At 42.6% G+C, this 25,604-nt stretch overlaps 1 protein-coding gene across 1 annotated transcript in view; it reads left to right on the top strand.

Annotated features, from left to right (window-relative positions):
• Positions 1-9,805: 9,805 nt before the first annotated feature.
• The window catches only part of LOC135091730 (Krueppel-like factor 12), a 37,882-nt gene continuing 22,083 nt past the window's right edge, over positions 9,806-25,604 (top strand). Inside the window, exon 1 of the mRNA XM_063989642.1 lies at positions 9,806-9,827. The gene's annotated coding sequence lies outside the window, so the exon portion shown is untranslated. The remainder of the gene's footprint in view (positions 9,828-25,604) is intronic.

Genomic DNA, 25,604 nt, shown 5'->3' with positions numbered 1-25,604 from the left:
CATAAATTAAGATGTGCTAATCTCGAAAAGTTAAAGCAATGTTCAAGGTTCTAGCTGTTATAAAAAGTGCACCTGTGTGTGTGTGTGTGTGTACTCGTTACTTTAGCCAGCAGAAACAGTGAAAGTGATTGAAAGGTGAGCAGACAGTGAATTCTGCAATGTTGTATTCCAGTCCTTGCGTCAACACCAAATAAGTTCAAAGCGACACCCACCGGAGTTTGCAAAATTGGTATATAATAATAAAGAAAAAAGAAGTAAGTTATGAGTTGCAAAGTCACCCCACATTTTCCGAAATACTGGGTTCAGAGAGAGAGAGAGAGAGAGAGAGAGAGAGAGAGAGAGAGAGAGAGAGAGAGAGAGAGAGAGAGAGAGGAAGAGGGAGATAAATGGATGTAGATAAAAGAAGGGAGTAGGAGAGAGGGAGAAAGAGAAAAAATCAACAACATCGATCTTTGCATAAGTTGACTCCAAAAATTTCTAAGAAAACACCAATGTATCTCCTCCTCCTCCTCCTCCTCCTCCTCCTCCTCCTCCTCCTCCTCCTCCTCCTCCTCCTCCTCCTCCTCGATGCCCACTTGGTGTTCCTTTTCCTGGTAAATTCTCGACGAAAATAATTTGAATATTTTACTATAAGCGTTTACTATTGTAGCTTATTTATTTATCATTTATTTATTGTTTACTGCTCTTTATTTTGTCTTTCGTTGATGTGTTGTATATGTCATAAATTCTATCCTTTATTTTCGCGTCTTTATTGTTTATTATGTTTTAATTCCTCTTTCGGTGAAGTCTTGTATGTCATAATTCTCGTCCTACATTTTCTAGATTTTCCTGTGAATTTACATTTTTTTCCTTCTGTTTCTCTTTTATCACCCTTTGTATCGTTTTTTTTTCTGGTATATGTTTCCTTGAATCTCTTTCTCTCTCTCTCTCTCTCTCTCTCTCTCTCTCTCTCTCTCTCTCTCTCTCTCTCTCTCTCTCTCTCTCTCTCTCTGTTTCACATTTTTCGAGGTTGTCATTCTTTATTACTCTATTTTTTCCTCGTGGCCTTCATCTACATTTCTTTATTAATACCTGTCTTTTTGTGTTCCAGGTGAGGGATGGTGACCTCTGCGTGGCTCGATCCGGTGCAGGAATGTAAGGTAAAAACTGTACCTGATTTACCTGGGTCATTATTATATACTTCATTTATTTATCCCTTTATTTGTCTATTTATTTTTTTTAGGGAGCTCGTTTTTACTGGCAAATTATTTTTTTTCCTTTTATTTTTTGTGGGTCGTTGTTTTTTTACATGCGGGTTAGTTTTTATCATCAATATTTCTTTCCCTTTTTTTTAATGCTTTTTTTTCCTTTACCCATGTTTTCCGCGAATGATGATCTCACTATCGTCTCTTCCCAAACAAGTGACGTCACGCACCTGTTGATGATGTCATTATGAGCTCAATACGATGACGCAACGCCCCTTTTTTATGACCTATAACCAGAGGGTAAAGTTCATCCTCTTATACCCACTCAACAGACCTTTCCACCTTTCATTTATTACCTCTCAGTCCTTCCTTTTTTTTCATAATACGTGGCTTCCCATTTCCACCCACATTCTTCCACCTACGCCCACTAGTTTTCTGTAGTTCACTCCCCCGCCCACACTTGCACACACGCCCATACTTACGCCCACACACTCCAAACAGTATCACCACCAGCCACACCTCAAAGCTAAGTGTGTGTGTTTGTGTGTGTGTGTGTGTGTGTGTGTGTGTGTGTGTGTGTGTGTGTGTGTGTGTGTGTGTGTGTGTGTGATTCCTTATATGTTTATTTATCATTCAAGTTTGTCCTTCGTTCATTATGATAAAATAATATGCGTTTATATGATAATTCCTCCACGTTCTCGTTTGAGGATTTACAGAAATTTGCGCCAGTCCAATGTCAGTAAAATGAGTCAATTGATAAGTCAGTCATTCGGTCAGTCAGTCAGTTTGTCAGTCAGCAACTCAACCAATCAGTCAATTAGAAAATTAGTCAGTCCTTAGGTGTTTCTTTTATACTACTACTACTACTACTACTACTACTACTACTACTACTACTACTACTACTACTACAACCACTGTTTCCACTAATGATAATAATAATAACGCTAAAATCACAGAGAACAAAGAATAACCATCAAAATCTTACATGTGGATCGAAACTGAAGGAAGGACACCAAACATCAACAAACGCACGAATAAAAGAATAAAATACAAATAAAATAAAATAAAAATCCGCTTACCGAAGAAAGAAAGGAGTGGAGGAGAGGAGAGGAGAGGAGAAGAGAAGAGAGTGTCAAACAAAGGGTGTGGCGACGAGACTAAAGTGAGCGATGATTCTTCTCTCCCTCCTCTCTCCCTTGCTCTCCCTCTCCCTCTCCCTCTTATTACCTCTCCCTCCAGCCGCGCAAAACCTCGGAGATTTATGCCCCCGCTGTTTCCCCGAATAACAAGATAATTTTGGGCGTCTTTGTCCACGGCCAGTTTCCTTGTTTATCCTTAAGGAAAAACTTGGTGCAGAAAACTTCCCAACTCTTCCGGGTGACCTCCGTAGATTGGTGTGTTTTTACTGCCATTGTTGTTCCTTTAGTTTACCGTGCAAAGTAATGAGGTTGTCATAGTTTTAATTCCGAAAGGTGTTTTTCTTATCCTTTATCTTTCGGAACTTTGTATATTCGCTTGTTTTTTTTTTGTGTGTGTGTATTTTAATTATTAACTGTGCGATTTCCTCAGTTTCTTTAGTTCACCGTGCAAAGTGACATGTTCTTTTTGTTTTAAAGTCGAAAGGTGTTTTTCTTATTCTCTACCTTCTGGAAACTCGTAATTGTGCTTATTTTTACTTATCTTAATATTTCCTTTTGGTTGTTGTGTGTAAGTACGTGATTTCCTTGGTTTATTTAGTTAACCGTGATTTTTGTGGCTTTAAAGTCGAAAGCCATCTTGTTATTGTATACCTCTCGGAATTTCGTAGATTTCTTTAGTTGTACATATCTTTAACTTCTTTTTTTTTGGTTACTGTAATTGTATTATTTCCTTATTTTAGTGTTAAGTGTTGGCGTACACCTTCACTAGTTCGTAACGGAGCACTATAGTCAGTTCGTAACGGAGCACTATATAGGCAACGTCACCAAATCATATCACGTCGAAATTGTGAAAGTGCCTGGAATCCTTATCTGTAAGTCCTGGAAAGTGTGTGGAAGGTGTGGGTTTGTTATCATGACTCTGCAAAGTCCCTGGATTTGTAATAATTATTCTGAAAAGTCTGGAATTCACATGAGGATTCAGGAAAGATGAAAGTGTCTGGAATCCGTATTTAGAAGTTCTGTAAAATCCCTGGAATTGTTATCGAGATTCTGAAAATAGCGAAACTGTCACTGTGGATTCTGGAAACTGGAGTGATTCTGTAAAATGTCACCTAAAAATTCTGGAAAGTCTTGACATTATCATCAATGCTATATACTCCTTTATGTATAAATTCCAAATGTAAACGACGTCCACGTAATACAACATCGAAATTCTGAAAACGAGAAAAAAAAAAGTGACTGAAAATATCTGGGAATTCTGAAAAGGGTCGGAAATTATGATCGGTATTATTCAGTCTTTTATATCCTGTATTTTGCACTTCCACGCTACTACAGGGAGTAAATCGTGGCGCTGCTGATATACGTGTGTCTTGCTCTGAATTATAGGAGGGAAGGTGTCGGTGAGGCGAGCCCAAATTATAGGCAATGGCTAGATTTATCACGGTACACACACACACACACACACACACACACACACACACACACACACACACACACACACACACGAGGGACACGGAATATCCCGACGTCGGAAAATAAAGTCATAGAAATTTTGATATTTTCTTAGTAATATGCGAGTGTTTTTGTTTCTTCTTTCTTTTCTTTTTTTTTTTTTATTCAGGTACAAAACGGGCACTGGTACTACAAATATGGAATTGTGTCATGTTGTTTGTTTGTTTGTTTGTTTGTTTTTGTTTGTTCTATGTCTCTCATGTGTAAAGTCTGTAAGGTCATGTGGACTTACATATGTTTGAATTTTACAGTAATATTATGAACACTGATTTTCTTCCTTTCTTTTTTTTTTTCCTATCATGTTTTTTTTTCTTTATTCATTCACTCATTCATTCTTTCATTCATTCATCTTTTCCTGATTAATATTTCCGTTCTATCTTAGTTTTTTCCTTTTAACTCATTGCTTCACTTCTTTCGTATTGTTTCGTTAATTCATATTTTCTTTTTTCTTTTTTTCATTTTTGTCATGTAATAACTGTGACCGTCTCCTGTGTGTGTGTGTGTGTGTGTGTGTGTGTGTGTGTGTGTGTGTGTGTGTGTGTGTATACCTTGATGTGACCTCCCTTTCGCAGGAATTTCTTGATTCACCAATTATTTTTCCCTTTTCCTTCTTCCCTTTTCCACCGCAAGAATATCAGTAATACTTCTATCTCTTTCTGTTTTCTTGTTTCCTTTTCGTATTGCTGCTTGTGTTGAACCTATTTTGTTGTGATTTTGTCTATGAAACCTTATTTTCTTTCCACTTTTTGTATCGTTCTTTTTGTTACGTAAAATCACCTTAGCGTTAGGATATGTTACCTTGAGTTTATTTTCCTTCCCCCTTGTTTATTATCTATAGTACTTAATATCATTACTTTATTAAAAAAAAACTACCATACTTTCTCTCAGGTCTTTCTGCTTCCATTTTTCATTATATTTTTCATTTATCATGGGTAATTTATATATTCTGATTCTCCACGTGGTATTTTCCAACGTTGATATTATTATTCAGTAGTCATCCCTTAATAAACTAACCATCACTCAAGAATTAAATGGGTACATATATTCGTAATTAGAGACGCCGGTGAGGGTCAAGTGTGCGGCAGGTGAGAATACATAATAAGGTGGAGGAAAAAAAGTGACAGTTGTTTTAAGAAGGTATTGTTGAAGGAGACTTGTGAGGTGTTGAGGCTGCTAGGTGACAGGTGTGGTGCACAGGTGGACACGTGTGATGGCTCGTGATGTGAATTTTTCGTTCAGTTTTGAGTTGAATGCAGGTGTGTTTTCCGTTTTCTTTTTTTTCCTTCTCTCTTTTGTACTTTTTTTTAACCTCTCTCTCTCTCTCTCTCTCTCTCTCTCTCTCTCTCTCTCTCTCTCTCTCTCTCTCTCTCTCTCTCTCTCTCTCTCTCTCTCTCTCTCTCTCTCTCAGCTGAAAACAGAAACCAAGGCCGATTCTTTTGATAACAGACATTAAATCAATAAAACGCATTAAAATTTCATGAAACCAAACAAAGCGAAAGAGAAAATGTGTCACGTCAGTTAAGAGAGAGAGAGAGAGAGAGAGAGAGAGAGAGAGAGAGAGAGGAGAGAGAGAGAGAGAGAGAGAGAGAGAGGGGTGGGATCGTGAGAGAATCCAACAATTCCACTCACGAAAGTAGTTTTGCACGGATGAGACGAAAGGATGAGGAGGGAAAGAATGGATGATTGCAAGGATAATGACAAGCGGAAGAAGGATGCATGATATAAAACAAGGAAAAATAGGAACAATTAGCCTAAAAAAATATAGAATAGAGACAATAGATCGCGGAGGAAGGTCAGAGAAAGTAAAAGAGACAATAGGGATGAATGGAGGAGAGGAGAGAGAGATGCCGGAAGCCGAAGGATAGGAGAGAGAGAGAGAGAGAGAGAGAGAGAGAGAGAGAGAGAGAGAGAGAGAGAGAGAGAGAGAGAGAGAGAGAGAGAGAGAGAGAGAGAGAGAGAGAGTATGAAGACAAGAGAAATGAATAAGGCAGGGAAGAAAGAAAGGAGAGAGAGATGAATGGGAAAGGACAGGGAAGATGAATGAGGATAGGAGAGAAGAAGGGGACAAGGAGTGATCGGTATTGCTGAGATGAATAGGGAAGGGAGAGACGTAGAGGAATAGGAAGGAGAGAGAGTGAGTGAGAGAGGGGGCAGGGAAAGGGGAGACAAGAAAGGTTGGACAGGAAAGGGAGACGAAAGTGACCTTCTCCTTATCTCTTTCTTATCTCTTGACGTCAGTTTATCCCAAGACTCATTTTGTCCAACAGTGTTTATTCATCATCTCATGCACGCTTGTCAATTCTCTCTCTCTCTCTCTCTCTCTCTCTCTCTCTCTCTCTCTCTCTCTCTCTCTCTCTCTCTCTCTCTCTCTCTCTCTCTCTCTCTCTCTGCGGTGTCTCGGTTGCTACCAAAATGTCACCACTTAAACTTGCAAGGGTTTGTTTGAGTGCGCGTTGCATTGTTGTCTTGCTTGTTTGCCTATTCATTGCCCTGTTTTGTGTGTGTGTGTGTGTGTGTGTGTGTGTGTGTGTGTGTGTGTGTGGTTTTGCGTCTCAGTCAACGAGCTGCTTTTGTTTCGGGTGAAGATGCAGGATCGCACTTGAGGAGGAAGAGGAAGAGGAGGAGGAGGAGGAGAAGGAGAGGAGGAGGAGGAGAGGAGAAGGAAGGGGGAAGGAGGTCATGGTATCCTCATAACATCTTTGCGACGTCATTATTAAATTTTGGTGAATAGTTGTCTGGTAAGCTGAGTAAGTTGGGATTCCCTGTGCTTCAATCTCTCTCTCTCTCTCTCTCTCTCTCTCTCTCTCTCTCTCTCTCTCTCTCTCTCTCTCTCTCTCTCTCTCTCTCTCTCTCTCTCCATATTGAGGGTAATGCGCTTTTTATGTGCAGTGTGACGGTGGAGTGTGTGTGTGTGTGTGTGTGTGTGTGTGTGTGTGTGTGTGTGTGTGTGTGTGTGTGTGTTTACATAAGAATGATGCGAGCATTAGCTTGTTGTTTTCATGAATCAAGTTTTTGTGATGCTTGTTATTGTCTTTATGCTTCATTTAGCTTCGTTTAGTCACGTGGTTGTCTGCTCCTATTTGTGTGTGTGTGTGTGTGTGTGTGTGTGTGTGTGTGTGTGTGTGTGTGTGTGTGTGTGTGTGACAGCAATTTCTCCATCTAGTAGTCATGATTTTGTTGGGTTAGTGGTGTTATCTTTTTTTATCTTTCTTATAACTTGTTAATGTTATTTTTCCTAACTACTTGGCGCTCATCATATACTTGCTGCCTCCCTTTTTCCTTGAGTGGGTCGACAATGAACTCACCGCCACAAATAAGGGCGCCGCTTATACATTCCTGGGAGACACTGGGCGTTTTAGGGAAAAGGGGGCGACAGGGAGACACCTCTGGGGCAGCTCGGGGCAACAGTGACGGATATACGCGAGTCACACAGATGGCGATGGTGGTTGTGATATCCACGGCACTCCGACGACCCGGGTGGCTGGCTGGCAGGCGGCTCCGGCTCATCCCTGGCGCAACCTGACTCAACCTTGACGCCTCAATGTGTCATTGCTTCTCGGTCATTTGTTCCGTGTGTGTTGCGACGGATGGGCGACGTGTCATTCCTCACTTCTGCCGCGTCAGGCCTTGTGTGGGCGAGCCTGGCGTGGCGGAGGAGGGAGAGGCGTGCGAGGTGTGTGGGGTGTGTGAGGTGACATCCCCGCCCACTACCACGGGTGGCAAGGGGGAAGAAATGCATAAGATTAACTACTTGTTTTTTTTTTTTTCTTTCGGGGAATGTTCTCTCTGTTGGTGGTTCCTCGTGTGTCATGTTTGTACCTCGTGACGTGAGTGTGATGAGACACGAGGAAAGTGTGACCAGCTAGCCTCCATCTCCCTCGGGCGCTTCTTGGATCGTATTCTAAAACACTACATTCTAAAGGCTCTACTTGATATTGCACGGGATTTTAAGGGTATTTTTTATGGATCTAGTGATAGATTAACATGATTTCTATATTTTTAACAGGAAAAGCACTCGTAAGAACCCAACCAATCAATCATCTCTTGCCTTTGAAAATAGTCATAGTGAGAACAAAACATTTCAGAATACGAGTCTATAATCGATGGTGGCAACACACGTCCCTCTCTTTGTGTTGTGAGTGAGGCTCTGTTTGTCCTCCTTTACCCTTCCCTTTCTATTTTTCTCCTGATTAAATTAAATACGTTATCGATTAATTTAATTGCACGTTGCCTAGTTAGGGAAGTGATCAGTTTATTTGGCGAGGCTGAGTTGGGATTTCAGGGCGAGGTCGGTTTGGTGTTTGTGTGCAGAGACGGAGGGGAAAAAAAAGCTGTCGTAAATATATGGTGCTTCCTGCGCTTCATTATGGTGAGTTGAGCACAGAACCTTGAGGGCAATAAAAAGGGACGTCTGAATACATTAGTTTCCCCAGGGCCGCGGTGGTGGTAGTGGTGGTGGTGGTGGTGGAGACATCTAGCGGAGTGTGGAGTTCTCACCTTTGCGTCCTCGAGCACATCATTTGTACGTCAAGGAAAGGGTGATTTATTCGCTAAAAATAGTAGTGGGGGAGGAGGGACATATGGGAGATTGATGGTGTGAAATGGCGGGGCGGTGGAGGGCGTGGGCGGGGAGTAAGTGGGCGTTGGGTAGCACCGGGCGTTGGGCGTTGGTGGTGGGCGTTGGTCGCGTACAGTGGGCGGCATCCAGCGTGAAAGGGGTGTGGGCGGTGGTGGGTGGGGCGCCCGCATTGTGTTTACATGAAAGGAAACAATATTGAACCTCCACAGCCCAAGGTCGTCCTCATTCTGCGGCTCCTCATGGCCCGCTGTTCATGGCCCTACCTCATGACCCTCTCATCATGGCCCTCTCCTCATGATCCCTATCTCATGGCTCTTATTCATAATGCTTTGTTCATGATCTTTTGCCTCATGGCCCTCTGTTCATGGCCCTCGCTCATGGTCTTACAGTCATGGCCGCCTCACTCATGGTCGCCTGGTATATGACCCTCCGTTCATGGCTCCACTCATAACCCGAGTCTCTATTCATGATCCCCTGACTCACGGTTTTTTGTTCATGGCTTTCTTATTCATGGCGCTGATTCATGGTCCTCTCTTCATGGTCCTGCGTGAAGTATGGCCCTCTCCCACATGGTCCACTCACTCATACTTCTATGTAACTCATGGCAATGCGTGGTGACTCATGGCTCTTTATGACTCACTAACATGGCCTCACGACTCACGTTCCTGGCTTGGTGGTCCCGTCGGTGATCCTGAAGGTCACTGTCGACTCCTTGTTATTGATTTCGTCTTCTTTTATCATTATTATTGTTACTTTCTTTATCATCATTATCTCTGTTGTCGAATTTGGAGTAGTGGCGGTGGTGATGGTGGTGGTGGCGGCGGTGGTGGTGGTGGCGATGATTGTAGCAGCAGCAGCAGCAGCAAGGGCAGTGGAAGATAAATAAATACATCAAATGACTAAATAATATACCTTTATCAATTCATTAATATATTGTAATCAGTATTCAGCCTGGCCAGCAGACATGAAGCTCCGCCAGAATACTTAGAAGCTTTCACAAGAATAAACAACAACAACACTTCGCGGGAAAAGTCTCCACGGATGTATGAGATTGGTGTGTGTGTGTGTGTGTGTGTGTGTGTGTGTGTGTGTGTGTACCGGTTTGGGCTTGTTCGATGAAGAGTTGGAGGAGAAGGAGGAGGAGAAGGAGGAGCGATTGTGTTTGTGGTTATGGTGATAGTAATAGTAGAAGTAGTAGTAGTAGTAGTAGTAGTAGTAATAGGAGTAGAGGAGGAGGAGGAGTGATTGTGGTGATAGTGGTGGAGAAGGAATAGAAGGTGAAGTGGTTGTTGTGATAATAGTAGTCGTATTTTGGGTGGTTGTGTTAGTGGTGGTGGTAATAGCGGTGCTGGTGGGGGTGGGCGGTGGTGGCGGCGGCGGCGGCGGCGGAGGCGGCGGAGGGCACAGAATGAAGTAAGTACAATGCGATGTGTTGCTAATATATTCCCATTGTAGTTGACGTGGCGCCCTGCTGGTCCTCTTTTTTGTGCCCCTGAATATTTTACCTTTTCCCTCCCTGGTGGTGGCCATAGAATGCTTAGAGGTGCTGCCCGCGCCCCCTGTCCCCCTCTGTGTTACTAGTGTTCTTGCTGCCTTTAATATTCTACACAGGGAGAAAGGTTAATAATGGTTATCAATATTTCGTTTTATGTCTTATATTTATCGCCAGGTTTCTCGTGTCTAGAAATTAATATTTAGGTTGAGATTAGTCATTATTATTTATGTGTATTTTTTCATGTTTTATGCAAATACAAGAAGGTTGCTCTGTACAGACATTTATTTTTGTATATATTTCTTTTCTGTTTTGTGGGAAGAGTACACATCGTCTTATTATAGAGAATGAAGGTGAAAGTGAAGAAAGAGAGGAGGTACAATCTGCAATACCCAAACCTTTCGAAAGTGAGAGGGTCGTTTGGGACACAAGAAGAAAGGGAGGAAAGGAAGAAGACAGATAGGCGGACAGACAGACAGACAGACAGGCGGTGGCGTGATCAGCATGTCGTTTTTTATGAGTCACAGAAATACAGGCACAATATTCTTCTGTCCCCCACTTCCTCTCCTTCCCTCCCTCCTTCCTTCACGCCTATCTTGTGTGTCTCCTTTTGTCCTTCCTTCCCTCCGCCTCGCCCTCCTTTCCTCCGGCCTTTGATCTATAAATAAAATCCATCTTTTGTCTTATTTTGTCTTACTTCCCTCGTTATTTACTTTTTTCTCTCTCTCCATCCTTTGCTACGTATTCAGTTTCTCTCATATTTTTGCTTTGTCCTTACATTTCACACACTATTTATTTTTTTGTCTTGATTTCGATACTTACCGTTTCCCTTTCCTTATTTTCGTCCACGTTTTCTTATATATCCGCTTATCCTTATTTTTCTGCTCCTCCATTCAGTTCACACATTTTTATCCTGTCCAGTAAACATGACTTCCATATTTTCCTGCTGTTCCTTTTAAATTTCACCAAAACTTCCCTTCACTATGTCCTTGCCTTGTACTTGACCTACTTTTTTAATATATTCATCCCTTCAGTGAACACCAGCATTGCATTTTCTGGTCAATTCATTATCAAAACTTTCTTTCCTCAAATTCTCTCAAGTTTGTATCAACCCTTGCCCTTGTGCGTCTGTCCTCGCGTGTGTGTGTTCAGCCTTCCCTCGCTAGTGTTACCTGGTCTCGCCCGTCCAGCCTTCACTCTAAAAGACATGTATTTCACGCCTTACCAGCCATCCGTGCCTCCTGCCCTCCCATGCCGTGACAGACAGACAGGAGTGACTTACTAATGATTTTCACGTCTCTCAATGATCGTTACTGTCAAATGTATATAAGTTCTTGTTTTTAGTCTTTTTAATGTGTTTTATGCCTGTTTCTGGCCTCGTGTGTGTGTGTGTGTGTGTGTGTTTGTTTGTGTTTGTGTGTGCGTGTGTGTTCCACTTTTCATTCAGTTTATTTTGTATTTAAGTACCGTTACTCTGAACCTTACGTACTTGACTTTCCTCCTCCTCTTCCCCCTCCGCCTCCTCCTCCTCCTCCTCCTCCACTGCCAAGGTCATATCGGATACGTTCACGCACAATCCGTAGAGTTCACAGCAAGTCAGTCTTCGCTTGTTATTTTTCCCTCATTCAGATTGCTCTCTTTGCGCTGCCCGAGAACTGAACGCGAGAAAGAGAGAGAGAGAGAGAGAGAGAGAGAGAGAGAGAGAGAGAGAGAGAGAGAGAGAGAGAGAGAGAGAGAGAGATTTTTCATAGCAGTATAAAATTCTCATCTACAGATATAAAAATATAAAAAAATGTGCCCCGTTTTAGATTTCACTCGATAGAATAAAGAAGAGAACGGAAATGAAAACAGAAAAAAAAATGGACGGAGGAGAAGGAAGACGAAGAAGAGGAGGAGGAAGACGAGGAGGAGGAGGAGGCGGGGGAGGAGGGCGAAGGGAAGGAAGAGTATCAGGTCAGAATAGGAGGTCAGTTATGAGGGAAGGAGAGTCACGAGAACACTCCTAATCACTAACCAGTCAGGTAAGTAGGCAGGTAAGGATGCTGAGGAGGAGGAGGAGGAGGAGGAGGAGGAGGAAGAGGGACGAGAAAGTTGGGGAAAGACTTGCTAACTCGAAGGGGTGGGTGTGGGTGGTGAGGGGGGCGGATAAGGGCGGTGTGGGCGTGGGAAACTTAGCAGGGGAGGTACTTTTGGCTACACGCGAGGTTATTGTAGACGAGGGGTTAAGCAGAGCCAGCAGGGGGCAGCAGAAGGGGGCGAGGATGATAGTGTGGCTGTGTGGTGGTTATTGAGAGAGGGAGAGGCGCCCCCCTGCCGTCTTTCGTGGCCAGCCAGGTGTTCTATATAGAATAAGGGCGTGAAAGTGGTGGTGTAGGATAAGGTGCTGAAAGGAAGGTGGTAAGGCCGCTTTTTAAAGATCCTGTGTGTGTGTGTGTGTGTGTGTGTGTGTGTGTGTGTGTGTGTGTGTGTGTGTGTGTGTGTGTGTGTGTGTGTGTGTGTTGGCTTATCATTATTTATTTATTTTTTACGTCTTTTTCATGTATTTCCTGTAAACGTGAGTCTTATGGTGTGTTTGTAATGTGAGTTATGTAGATGTTCAAGTCTTTCTTTCTCTCTCTCTCTCTCTCTCTCTCTCTCTCTCTCTCTCTCTCTCTCTCTCTCTCTCTCTCTCTCTCTCTCTCTCTCTCTCTCTCTCTCTCTCTCTCTCTCTCTCTCTCTCTCTCTCTCTCTCTCTCTCTCTCTCTCTCTCTCTCTCTCTCTCTCTCTCTCTCTCTGTCCATGCATTTCTCAGTACATCAGTTTTCTTCATCCATTCCTCACTCCCTCCTCCTCCTCCTCCTCCTCCTCCTCCTCCTCCTCCTCCTCCTCCTCCTCCTCTTCGTCAAGCACTACACCTTTACGACGCTCTCTCCAGGCCGAGGGAGGGGCATGGCTAGGGGCTGGGAGAGGTAATAATATCCTGTCTTATGTTGCCCATTGTGATCTTGGCATCAACACCTCCTCCTCCTCCTCCTCCTCCTCCTCCTCCTCCTCCTCCTCCTTCTCCTCCTCCTCCTCCTCCTCCTCCAAATGGTTCTCCTCCCTTACTTTAACTAACCGTAGAAATTCCCTTGATATCTTAATTTTTCTTGTTTGTGTGCCTTCTTCTTCTTCTTCTTCTTCTTCTTCCTCTTCTTCTTCTTCTCTTCTTTCTTTATTTATTTTTCGTTTTTCGTATATAAAATAAAACTTCCATATTATTACTTGTTATCCTTTCCTACTTCCTGTTTCCTGGTCTTCGTTATTATATGTATCTCGCTGTTTTTATCATGTTTTATCTCATTTTAAAATTTTTTTCGTATTTCTTTCACTTTCTCTTTCGTTTCCTACTTTATTTTATTTATTTTTTTGTTCTCTTTCCTTTAGTTGTCTTTTTCCATTCGGTGCCGACGCATATTTTTCACTGTTCTTTATAATTTTTGCATTAACTTTATCTTAGTCAAGTTAGTTTTCCCTTGTGTTTTGTGTTGCTTGTCCTCTGCTTGCTTTACGCCATGTTATTTTCCTACTGTTTATTCTTGTTCTATTTTCTGCCTTTCTCTCTTTATTAGTGTTTCCTCCTTTTTTCATCTTTATTTAATCCTCAAGCTGCTTTATCATAAGGCAATGTTCTCTTTCTCTACGTTATCTCTTTGTTTTCCACGGTAATTAAGTCAGTTTATCCTGCATTTTTTTTCTTATTCTTTTAGTTGCGTTGCGTCCTACATAACTAGTTTCCTCCTTTTTTTTTTTCATCTTCATTTTCTCTGGTTACGTTTCATCTTGGTTGAATAAAACTTCCCTACATTTGTTAAATTGTTTTTCTGGTCGCTTTTCACCTAAGTTACGTCGATATTTACTTATATTTTTTGTTATTTTGTTCTCCTCTGGCTGCGTTTGATCTTAATTCAGTCAATGTTCTCTCTTTTTATCTCTATTACCAGTTGCTTTTTACCTCGTAATTTTTCCCCCTCTCTTTATCTTGTTTTTCTCTGGTCGCTTTTCGCCTTAGTTAAGTCCATTTTGTCTCCCACTTTTACCAGATTTTCGTGTGCCGCGCTGCGTTGCTTGGCTTAGTTTCCTCGTGTGCTCAAGGGAACGTTTATGTGAGTTTTATGCAGGTTTTATGCTTGGCGGAGGCAGCCACTCGGGGGTGAGCCTGGTGGGGGGCTGGCCAGGTCGTGGGACGCGGCCTCTGCAGGGTTTACTGAACCTTATTAAGAGAGACGTCATCGTAAATACTCAAGACATGTTACGTGGGGAAAAAAGGGTATTCTCATTAGGAAAGATAGTTATAAGGGTGATTTATGAGTATTTACCTGGTTTGTATTGGAAATCATATTCAGAGTGGAGTTTTTACTGAAGGACGTGATCTTAAATACCATAGAGTTATGTTACGTGGAGAAAAGGTGTTCTTATTAGGAAAAATAGGTATAAAGGTGATTTACTTGCCTGGTTTGTATTGGAATATTAATCGTATTGAAAAACTTCGGTATCTACTAAGGAGACGCCATCTTGAATACTTTAGAGTTATGTTACGTGGGAAGTAAAAAAAGGATATTCACATTAGAAGAAAAATACTAGTAAGGGTGATTTATTTACTTCTCTGTATTGAAATATCTACTGTACTGAAAAATTGAGTATTTACCAACAGAAAATCACTTTGAACATATTAATATTCGAAAGAAATGTAACGTGAAAAAAAAACACTCATTAAGAAGATACTAATGAGACTGATTTTCTTTCTTGAATGATCCTGAAAATGTAACTTATTAAGAGACATTTCTTTTTAACGCCGCATGGGAAAAAAAAATACCTAAAAAGAAATTGAAGTTACCAATGTTAGAAAAAAAATAGTAGGGATGATCAGTGTATTTTAGAGAGAGAGAGAGAGAGAGAGAGAGAGAGAGAGAGAGAGAGAGAGAGAGAGAGAGAGAGAGAGAGAGAGAGAGAGAGGACAAGGTACAGTGTTGGAGAGAGAGAAAAGCGAGAACAGGGATACGAAGAAGAGGAGGAAGAGGAGGAGACAGGTGGGTGGGAGGGGCCGCTGGTGAGGATAACCGTATCAGGTATCAGGTAGGGGCGTATCCAACCGGTGTGACGCTTGTGTGTATGTGTGTGTGTGTGTGTGTGTGTGTGTGTGTGTGTGTGTGTGTGTGTGTGTGTGTGTGAGGTGGGCTGATGATCGTGTGTCGCGGTGGTTGTGGTGGCGACGGGGAGGCGGGGAGGTAGGGAAGGGAAGGAAAGGGAAGAGAGGAATGGGGAAGTGATGTACGGAAGGAAAAAAGTTAAAGTGAATGGAGGAAATGAGAATAATGGATTAGAAGGAAAAAAAGTGAGAATTAGAGACGAAACTGAATGGAAGAGAGTAAGAAGAGAGAGAGAGAGAAGGAAGAAGAAAAAAATTGAAGTAGTAAAGTTATGGTAGGGAAAGTTAGGTACGAAGAATAAGGGAAAGAGAAGGAGGGAAGAAGTTTCGTGCTCAGTAAGTTCGAATCCCCAAGGCTTCGAATGTGTGTCAGCGATAATGCTTCACTGACTCACTCAAGATAAGGGTGAGGAGAAGGTAGGGGTGGAGTAAGGGTGAAGTGAGGACAGATAGTGAACAGTGAGGGAGTGAAAAGGTTAAAAGGGTGAGAGTAAAGGGAGAAGGGTGAGGAAGGGTGAGCGAGAGAAGCAGATGATGGAATGAGGGTGAGAGAGACAGTTATTGAGGTAGTGAGGAAAGGCAGGGTGAGATAAGGTGAGGATTGTCAGTATGAGAGAGAGGGGAGGGATAGGGTGAGGGTGAGGGTGAGGGGGTGTCGGGAGGGGGGGTAAAGACACAATACACTGTTAGCGTTGTCTGGCTTTGCCGTAAAAACTACATACACACGTACAGCACTTCCCCGCCCCGCCCCACCCCGCCCCACCCCGCCCCGCCCGCATTGTCCCGGCGGCCCAGCAAGACCCGTGGGGCGTTTCCAGGCGTGCAAGGGGCCCACGCCCGCCCACGCCCTCCGCCGCCGCCCACGCCCTTCATGCAGTGGAGGGAGGCGCCGCCCACACCGGAAGTGTTCACTCACACGCCAGCAGTGTTTATTTACAGCCGCGGGGCCTCACCCAGTGTGACGCCGCGGCTCTGCACTTGGCACTGTTTGTCATGCGTGGCTCTTTGCTGGCTCTTTAGCTGGCTCGCTCACTCTCTGGCCTGTTCTTGCTCTTTCTTCCTCATTATCTGCGTCTGTCTCAAGCTCTGGCCCTGGTGGCTCTTTACTTAGCACTGTTTGTCATGCGTGGCTTTCCTGTTTTATTTTTTTCTTGCTCTTTATCTCCTCCGCTCATTTTCTGGCCTTTTCTGGTACTTTCTTTCTTATCGTCTGCTTCTTTTTTTCTCTAAGTCTCCAGCTTTAGCTCTTGTGGCTCTCTCCCTGGCACTGTTTGTCACGCATGGCTCTTTTCTATCTGCTTCCTTTATTTCATGTCTCCTTCTGTCTCTTTCTGGCTTTTTGTGTTTTCTGTAAATCTTGCGGCTCTCAATTCGGCACTGGTTGTCATGTGTGGTTCTCTTCTGGCTCTGTTTTCTTCACTTGTTTTGTCTTTCTGGTCCTTAGTCTCCTTAGTCTCCTTCTCTTACTCTGTGTCCACCTCCAACTCTTATTTTTTCTCTTCTTTTCTTATTTCTATTGGCAGCACGTTATTTATTTATTTCTAACATTTTTTTTTTACCTTTTCCATTTATGTCTTGTTTTGTATTTTCTTTTTTTTTAGACAATGTTTGATTTGTGTGGCTCTTACTAATTCTTCTACGTTCTTTTCTGCTATTTTGAATCGTCTTTGTTGTGTTAGTTTAGGTTACAATTATCGATATTTTTTCTGATTACCTTTATTAGTTTTATTTTATTTTATTTTATTTTTTTATGGTGCGTTTTGGGTCAGATTTTATGGCATGTGGAGCTATTTCCTGTTTGTTCTTTTTTTTTACACCATCCTTTTTTTTTTTTTTTATCAGTGTTCATATTATGCTGAGTAATGTTTTCAGGTATAGTCCACCTTCTCTCTCTCTCTCTCTCTCTCTCTCTCTCTCTCTCTCTCTCTCTCTCTCTCTCTCTCTCTCTCTCTCTCAGTAACCAATGTCCTGTATAATGTTGTTTAGTCCGTTGTTGTCGTTGTTAGTAGTAGTAGTAGTAGTAGTAGTGGTGGTGGTGGTAGTAGTGGTGGTGGTGGTGTCGCCATCACTGAGTCACCAGTTCTTCCTTCTCGTTATCAGTGTTATTATGGGGAGGAGGAGGGAGGGAAGGAAGGGACTGGGAGGGGGAGGGGAGGGTACTGTTGCTATTACACGTGGCTGGAAGGGGAGAGGAGGAAGGGGAGAGGGAGGAAAGGTGACTAGCTGATATTGCTTAAAGGAGAAAGGGAGGGGAGGGAGAGAGGGAGAGGAGGAAAATGTTATCGTAGCGGAGGAGGAAGAAAAGGTGGGGAGGAAAAGGGGAATGACCTACTTGTCACTGCACCGAGGTTGGGGAAAGAATGAAGAATGTCAGCAGTGATGAGGAAGGAGGGGGACTGAAGGTGGAGGTGCAGGTGGAGGTGGAGGGGTTAGTGAACGTGTATCTAACAAGAATGGTGGAGAGGGTGGAATGACCTGTTATTACACTGCTGAATAGAGGAAAGGGAGGAGGGAAGGTAAGAATGGCGAAGAGTAAACTAGAATAAAGTGATGGTAGGAGAGGGGAAGGAAAGGAAGAAATAGCGAGAAAGGTAACGGCAGGCGGAACAGTGAATGAATATTTTTTTTACCATGGAAAGAAGTTTTGAGTAAAATAAAGAGTTGTAGAAAGAAGGAGAACGATGATGGAAGGGAAATGGAAAGAAAGGAAAGGGTGGACTAGTTGGGGGAAGTAAAGGATGGCAGAGCAATGAAGGAAGAAGGAGATTTTTGAGGTGAAAGAATGGGAGAGAAATGAAAGCAATAGGAGGACCAAGAGTGGGATGAAGGAGACTTAGAAGAATAAAGGAAATAATAAAACGACAAGTGAAAGCAAAAATGAAGGAAATTTTTTGAGAAGTAATGGGGGAAGGCAGAAGAATCAGGAGGAAGGGACTGTATCGTGAGGGGACATGAAAAAAGGGGATTTCAAGGGGGCAGAGGTATTGGGGAAGGCAAGGGAGGGGATCAGGGGGTGAGGGGGAAGGGGAAGGGGGCTTAGTATCGTGAGGGGACGCGGCGCGGTGTTATCGGGGCTGGCAGGGGCGTCTCTTTGCCTCGCCTTATTTGACATGGTATCTGTTATTACATCGCTGTTCTCTCCTCGCCCCGCACGACCCTGGCGCTTTATGGAGGACGTGTGAGGCGCTGGCTGGCTGACCCTCATACCCTCATACTCTCAGCCTTATACCTGCCTTCAATACTTCTTTCTGTCTTATATTCTTTCACTGTTTTTTTTTCCGATATTTTTTTTTTTTAGTCCTCCTTCTCTTTCTTTTGGATGATTTTTTTTTTTTTGGATCTTCTTATCTTTCGTTCTTTTAGTCATTTGTTATATAAGTTGTCTTTAGTTCATTTTCTTCTTCATTTATCGGAGTTTTTCATCTTTCGTCTTCCTCCTCCTCTTTATTCATTCATTTTAGTTTCATGTTTCTTACAAAGCAACTCACGTCCGATTTTGCATCCTCCTCCTCCTCCTCCTCCTCCTCCTCCTCCTCCTCCTCCTCCTCCTCCTCCTCCTCCTCCTCCTTCTCCTCCTTCTCCTCCTCCTCGCCTGGCACACGTGAGGAGTGAGGCATTATGTAAGTGTGGACGCCGTGGGGTGCTTGCAAAATGACAGGACCAGTGGAAATGAAGATGAAAATGATGTAGGTAATGAAAGGAGGTGACAGGTGAGTTAAGGCTGGTGCAAATTTACCTGTGGGTGGCGTAAGAGAGAGAGAGAGAGAGAGAGAGAGAGAGAGAGAGAGAGAGAGAGAGAGAGAGAGAGAGAGAGAGAGAGAGAGAGAGAGAGAGAGAGAGAATTATGTATGTTTGTGTATCTTTGTTGTTTTGTGACGTGTTTCTTTGAGATGTATCTAACAGTGGCTTTATTTTTGGCCTTACATCGTTTGTTCTGAGATAAGCGTAGATAAGGTGGTGGTGGTGGTGGTGGTGGTGGTGGTGGTGGTGGTGGTGGTGGTCTCAATATTAATCTACTACTCTTTTGAATTATTTTGTTCTTTAATCTATAATTGCCTTGATTTATTGGTCTTTGTTTTCTTATTCAGTAGTGTAATAAAGATGCAGTATGGTATTGATGTATGTATGTATGTATGTATGTATGTATATGTGTATGTATGTATGTACGAGTATGTGTATTTATGTGTTGGAGACGTGTGCGTATAAATCTCTCGGCAATTACTTTACAAACTTTCACTTTTCTTTGTTGCGTCTTATTTTTCCTTCCATTGGACACACACACACACACACACACACACACACACACACACACACACACACACACACACACACACACACACACACACACAGAGAGAGAGAGAGAGAGAGAGAAGAGAGAGAGAGAGAGAGAGAGAGAGAGAGATGAGAGAGAGAGAGAGAGAGAGAGAGAGAGAGAGAGAGAGATGGAAATGAGAAAAGAGAAGGAGGAGGAGGCGGAGAAAGAGAAGGAGGAAGGGGGTGGGGGTAGAAGGGGTAGAAGGACTTGGAGTTAGGAAAAGTAGCCACAGGGAGGTAGAGAAAAAGACAGCGAGAAGGAGGGAGAGAGAGGGAGGAAGAGCGGGAGAGAGGGAGAGAGGGAGGGAGGGAGGGAGGGAGGGGAAGGGATAACATATTCAGACTACCTCATCTACATTTGCAGCAAGTTATGACATGGCCATGTAATGAGAGTATTGCAACCCTTCATCCACTCCTATTACTACCTCCCATCTCCCTATACACCTCCTCCTCCTCCTCCTCCTCCTCCTCCTCCTCCTCCTCCTCCTCCTGTTGCTGCTGCTGCTCCTTGTCTCCCTACTCACCCTTCTCCTCCTCCTCTTCATTTCCTTCCGTTTTTTGCCTCATCCTTTCCTCCATAAACTAAGTATCCCCTTACACTCCCTCCCTTTACTCTCTATTCTACCTCCCTCTCTCCCTTTAGTTTTTGGTCCCGCCTCCTCCTCTCCCTCCTCTCCCTCGCTCTCTCTCTCTTCTCATTATCATCGTTAATGCAACTTTTCAAGAATTATTTAGCTCATTTGTTCCATTTGACTGGTCAGCTGACGGCGAGGGCAAGAAGGGCGGCGGTGTGGGCGGGGTGAGGATACTGGGCAGCCACACGCCCTCACGCCCACCTCTTAAAAGGGGGAAAAATAATAATAATCTAAGCTAAAGACGTAAATCTCGAGGTTACCAAAGAAAATCATCTCATCTTTTTCGCGATAGAGTTTCAGTTTTCTTTCCAGCCTCTCTCTCTCTCTCTCTCTCTCTCTCTCTCTCTCATCTCTCTCTCTCTCTCTCTCTCTCTCTCTCTCTCTCTCTCTCTCTCTCTCTCTCTCTCGTCTTAATGGTAATGTACTAAGCGGTTTACAAGTGTGTGTGTGTGTGTGTGTGTGTGTGTGTGTGTGTGTGTGTGTGTGTGTGTGTGTGTGTGTGTGTGTGTGAGGTATTGAATATAAATGAAAAGTCTCAGTTTGATGTAATACAAATGAAAAATTACTGACACCGTGTTCAGCCATACCTTTTATCTCCATTACTATTATATATTATCGCTTAAATATTGCTGAGTGCCTCACATCCAGTGCATTTTTATTTATCATTTCTTTCACTCCCAGTAAGTGATGGCCACGAACAGGTTTTTCGCTTGTTGCTTCAATTGTGGGTATTTCAATGCAATATAAAGTTTCGTACCTCACTCTTTAAGATTATCGTGCGTATAGAAAAAAAAAAAAAAGGTTATGGTATTATGAATCTTAATCTCGTCAATATAAGTAGGAAATTAGAATAGTAATGTTAGTATTTTGTTTAAGTATTATGTATCTTAATCTCGTCAATAGGAATTTAATAATAAGTTAGAAGTTAGGTGGTATTTTTGAGTTAGTATATTCAATAACTAACGCAAAGTGTGATTTTAAGACACCAACAAGAGAAGAGATCACAGCAAATACAACTTGCTTTGAATTAGGTAAAGAAAAGAAAAAAAATGAAATTTACGTCAGGTATCGGTGACTGAACCTTTCCGTTTGAATCACAAGCACGTGTTATCCTTTCACTCCCAACTTCAAAAGCAAAGAATTAATAGCATTCCACTTTTTAGTAACGACCAATAACTAAATAATAATCAAATAATCAATAATAATTTTCCTTTACCCTTCACTCTCAACGCATTTTTTCCTTTTACCTTCATTCCTTACGCAAATTTTTCCTCATCCTTTTTATTCCTATCGCAAATTGTTTCAAAGCGGGTTTCGAAGCGACACAATGGACTCCCACAGGCGCGTCACGTCTCCCGCGCCACGCTCCTCACCTTTGTCTCTTCATTGCCATTCCGTCGCGTCGGGCAGTCATCAGCGGGTGTACAGGTGAGCTCATTAGTGGCAGGACAAAGAAAAATGACGAAAATCCATTGAAGTAAGGCGGCGTCTTTTGGAATCCACTGGCGGAGGAAAAGGAAGAGGAGGAGGAGTGTGAAGGGTGATAAGGGGCGAGGAGAGGACCGGAGTGAGGGACATGGAAGGAATGAGAGAGAGTATTGGCCACGCAGGATGGTATGCATAATGTAGAGAGAGAGAGAGAGAGAGAGAGAGAGAGAGAGAGGAGAGAGAGAGAGAGAGAGGAGAGAGAGAGAGAGAGAGAGAGAGAGAGAGAGACTGAGAATAAGTGGAAAATAGCCTTATTATGAGTATTCACGCCCCAACTTTACTAAATTAGCTTCTTATGGTATGGCCTCGGGTACTAAAACACCACCACCACCACCACCACTGCCTTCCCCTCCCTCCAGCCATTCCTTCCCTCCATACTTACGTCCCTTCTCTCCATACCACCCTCGCGTCCCTCCCTCTCCTTACGCCTTCCCCTCCCTCTCCTTATACTACCCCGCCTTCTTATACTTCACTTCGTAATCTCCATACCTCCTCCTCCTTCTCCTCCTCCTCCTCCTTCTTCTTCTTCTTCTTCTTCTTCTTCTTCTTCTTCTTCTTCTTCTTCTTCTTCTTCTTCTTCTTCTTCTTCTTCTTCTTCTTCTTCTTCTTCTTCTTCTTCTTCTTCTTCTTCTTCTTCTTCTTCTTCTTCTTCTTCTTCTTCTTCTTCTTCCTGCCAATTTTGTTTTCCTCGTTTTCATACGTTTTCTTCTATAACTCTCTCTCTCTCTCTCTCTCTCTCTCTCTCTCTCTCTCTCTCTCTCTCTCTCTCTCTCTCCTCTCTCTCTCTCTCTCTCTCTCTCTCTCTCTCTCTCTCTCTGCAATGCATCATGATTAAGACATAGAAGCGAAGGGAAGAGGTGGACGATAATAAACGATAATAACAAGGCGGATGATGGATGTAGAAAGGCAAGAAGCAGAAAAAAACCTGCCCATTAACTAATAGCGCTCGTCTTAATAAAGCCATTTAGAGCCACTTGCCTCAAAGACACTCGTAAGGAAGAGTGATCAGCACTATAGAAAAATACCATCCCTTTTTTCTAACTCTGGTCAACTCTCACCTATATTAGACGAGGTATGGGGAAGAGGGGAGGGAGGGAAGGGAGTAACGGGTGGTATGGTCAGGTGGAATGGCAAGGAAGATGGAGAAAGGGAAGGTTAACAGGGGGACTTCTGAAACCTCTCGGACAGGATAATTTAAGGGCTGTTTGCTGTGCTAATGTTGATGGATATTTTTAAGGAATCACTCATTTATATCCGTCTCAGCGCGTGTCTGCCCCTTTTCTCTCCCTTTCTCTCCCCTTTCCATGTTGTTTCACCTTTTTCTCCCGTTTCCACCTTGTTTAACGTGTTTTTTTTTCTCTCTCTCTTAACTGTTTCCTTCATCTTTTTATCTCATTTTAACTCTTTTCCCCTTTTCACTTCGTTTCAAACTTCCCCCTCCTCTCTCCACTTTGTTTTCATTGCCTTTTCCACCTCATTTCACTGTTTTCCCTTCTCCTCTCCAGTTCTTTTCACCTAATTATCTATTTATTTTTTGTTTCCCTTTTTTTTATATTTCTCTACATTTATATTAATCTATTGTCGCAGATTTTGTTATTTGCTGTTATTTTGTCGTGTTTATTGTTTGGAGTTTATTTCTTGCATATGAATCGTATTTCAATATGTTTACAAAGTTTTTTTTTTTTTCATCGTTTCATAGACAAAGTTGGTTCATGTATTGTGTGTGTCTGTGTGTGTGTGTGTGTGTCAGAGCAGATCGCGTATACACACAAACAGACAAAGCAAGAGTCACTTTCTGTCAGCGCAAAAATCAAGATAAGAAAGACATTTGGGTTTAGGAACCATCTCAGAGACACGAGATAATGATTATTTTAAGGAAGCACCTGTATAAATAACTTACTGATAACGACAAAACCAGAGAGAGAGAGAGAGAGAGAGAGAGAGAGAGAGAGAGAGAGAGAGAGAGAGAGAGAGAGAGAGAGAGGAGAGAGAGAGAGAGAGAGAGATGAGTGAAATATGACAATCCTGAAATGCCTTGGCCTCTCTCATTCATTAGAGCAAGACAGCAGTGATGGAATTACTCGTCTGGCTTAAGTGAATTCTTGATGAGTGTCTGTCTCAGTGATGGGTGAGCCGAGCCGGGCCAGATGGGCGGGACCCCAGCTGAAAACAAACACGCCCACTACTACTACTACTACTACCACTACTACTACTATTACTGCGACCACTACCACTACTATTGCAACATAACAGCAACAACTGCTATTACTACTACTACTACTTTTGTTACTACTACTACTACTACTACTTCTGTTACTACTACTACTACTACTACTACTACTACTACTATGTTTTTATAGCTGAAGGAAACCAGAATAGTGGACAAAGAGGAAAAAATACGACACTTACTACTACTACTACTACTACTACTACTACTACTACCACTAACAACAACAGCATATGGAGTAAACATCACTAACCACCTCGTTTACTACCACCCACACCCATCACTACCACCACAACGGTCACCACCATTCACCACCACACCACCACAAGCACCACACAGTATACCACCACGGTGATCAACAAACTCAACACCATACCTGCATTTGCATCCCCAAGTACCACGCATCACCTGAGGCTTAGCAAAGGTAAATTATTAACCAGGAAAACACCTGACTTGTCCCTCCCCTCTGTTCCTCAGGTAAACAGAGCACGTGTCTTTCTGTCTGTTTTTTTATTTATTTATTTATTTTTTTATATTATTTAAAAATGCAAGTAATTTTTTTTTACGTCATTTGTGTTGACTTTATCGCGAGGTTTATTTCCTGTTTGTTTATTCAATTTTTGTTTTGTTTATCTAACTGTCTGTGTACTTATTTTGTTATTACTATTCATGTTTCTTGTATTTGCATAATTAATTTGGTTGATAGTCTTGTGTGTGTGTGTGTGTAGTGTGTGTGTGTGTGTGTGTGTGTGTGTTTGTGTGCGCGTGCGTGCGGGCTCTTCAAGCTTTCCATTCTATAATTATCACTTCTCTCTCATTTTACCATCTTTATTTTCTGTTCTATCCTTCTCTCCTATCCTCTCTTCGTGTTTATGTTCCTCTTTATTTCATTATTGTGTTTCCATTTTCTCTCCCTTGCCTTTACTCTCCATTCAGTCTCCATCTCCCTCTCATCCATTCTTGACTCCTCCTCCTCCTCCTCCTCCTCCTCCTCCTCCTCCTCCTCTTAGGTCTGGACAGCATCCGGGTTCTGTGTCATTCCTCCAACCTTCCTTCCTTCCTTCCTTCTTTCCTTCCTTGCTTGCTTCCTTTCTTCTTTCCTTCCTTCTTTCCTTCCTTCCTTCCTTCCTTCCTTCCTTCCTTCCTTCCTTCCTTCCTTCCTTCCTTCCTTCCCTCCTTCTTGTCTCATATGTAACAATTTTTTACTATTATATGTATTATCTTCTTTATTGTATGTGTTTTTGTTACTTCCTTGTTTTTTTCTTCTTTTGTCTATCATGTTTATTTTTTATGATAGTGTTTTTATAAGCGTCCTTGACTTTGCTGTGTGTGTGTGTGTGTGTGTGTGTGTGTGTGTGTATGTGTGTGTGTGTGTGTGTGTGTGTGTGTGTGTGTGTGTGTGTGTGTGTGTGTGTGTGCACGTTTTGTTCTGCCGGTTTATTTTTCACACTTATCTCTCACCTCCTCTTCTCTTTTTTTATTCTTGTTTTTCTTCTTCTTCTCCCACCTTCCTTTTTTTTTATCATTACAAAACTCGCCTTGGAAAACCTAACCTTCATTTTTTTCTTACCTAATCTCCCCTCAAGGTTGGGAACGTGAACAGAAAACACTGGACGAGGCATATCTTGAGACCAAGATTCGAAGGCTTTCCAAAATCATGCCTGTTTATTTACTTGACCTCGTTTGTGAGGAAAAAATGTACATAACAACTAACGCCACCTGAGTTGCCTTCAGTACTGCCAACACTACCGCACTGTTGCCACCTTGGAGAGGCATCTTTCACCTCAGCAGGAATACTAATGCTTATTGTTTTTGTTGTTCTTGTTTTGTGTTGTTTCCGCCACTTCAGTCTTTGCACTTTTTCATT

Source organism: Scylla paramamosain, chromosome 38 (genome assembly GCF_035594125.1).
Source record: "Scylla paramamosain isolate STU-SP2022 chromosome 38, ASM3559412v1, whole genome shotgun sequence".
NCBI classification, from domain to species: domain Eukaryota; kingdom Metazoa; phylum Arthropoda; class Malacostraca; order Decapoda; family Portunidae; genus Scylla; species Scylla paramamosain.
This window is presented reverse-complemented; position numbering and strand designations above follow the sequence as displayed.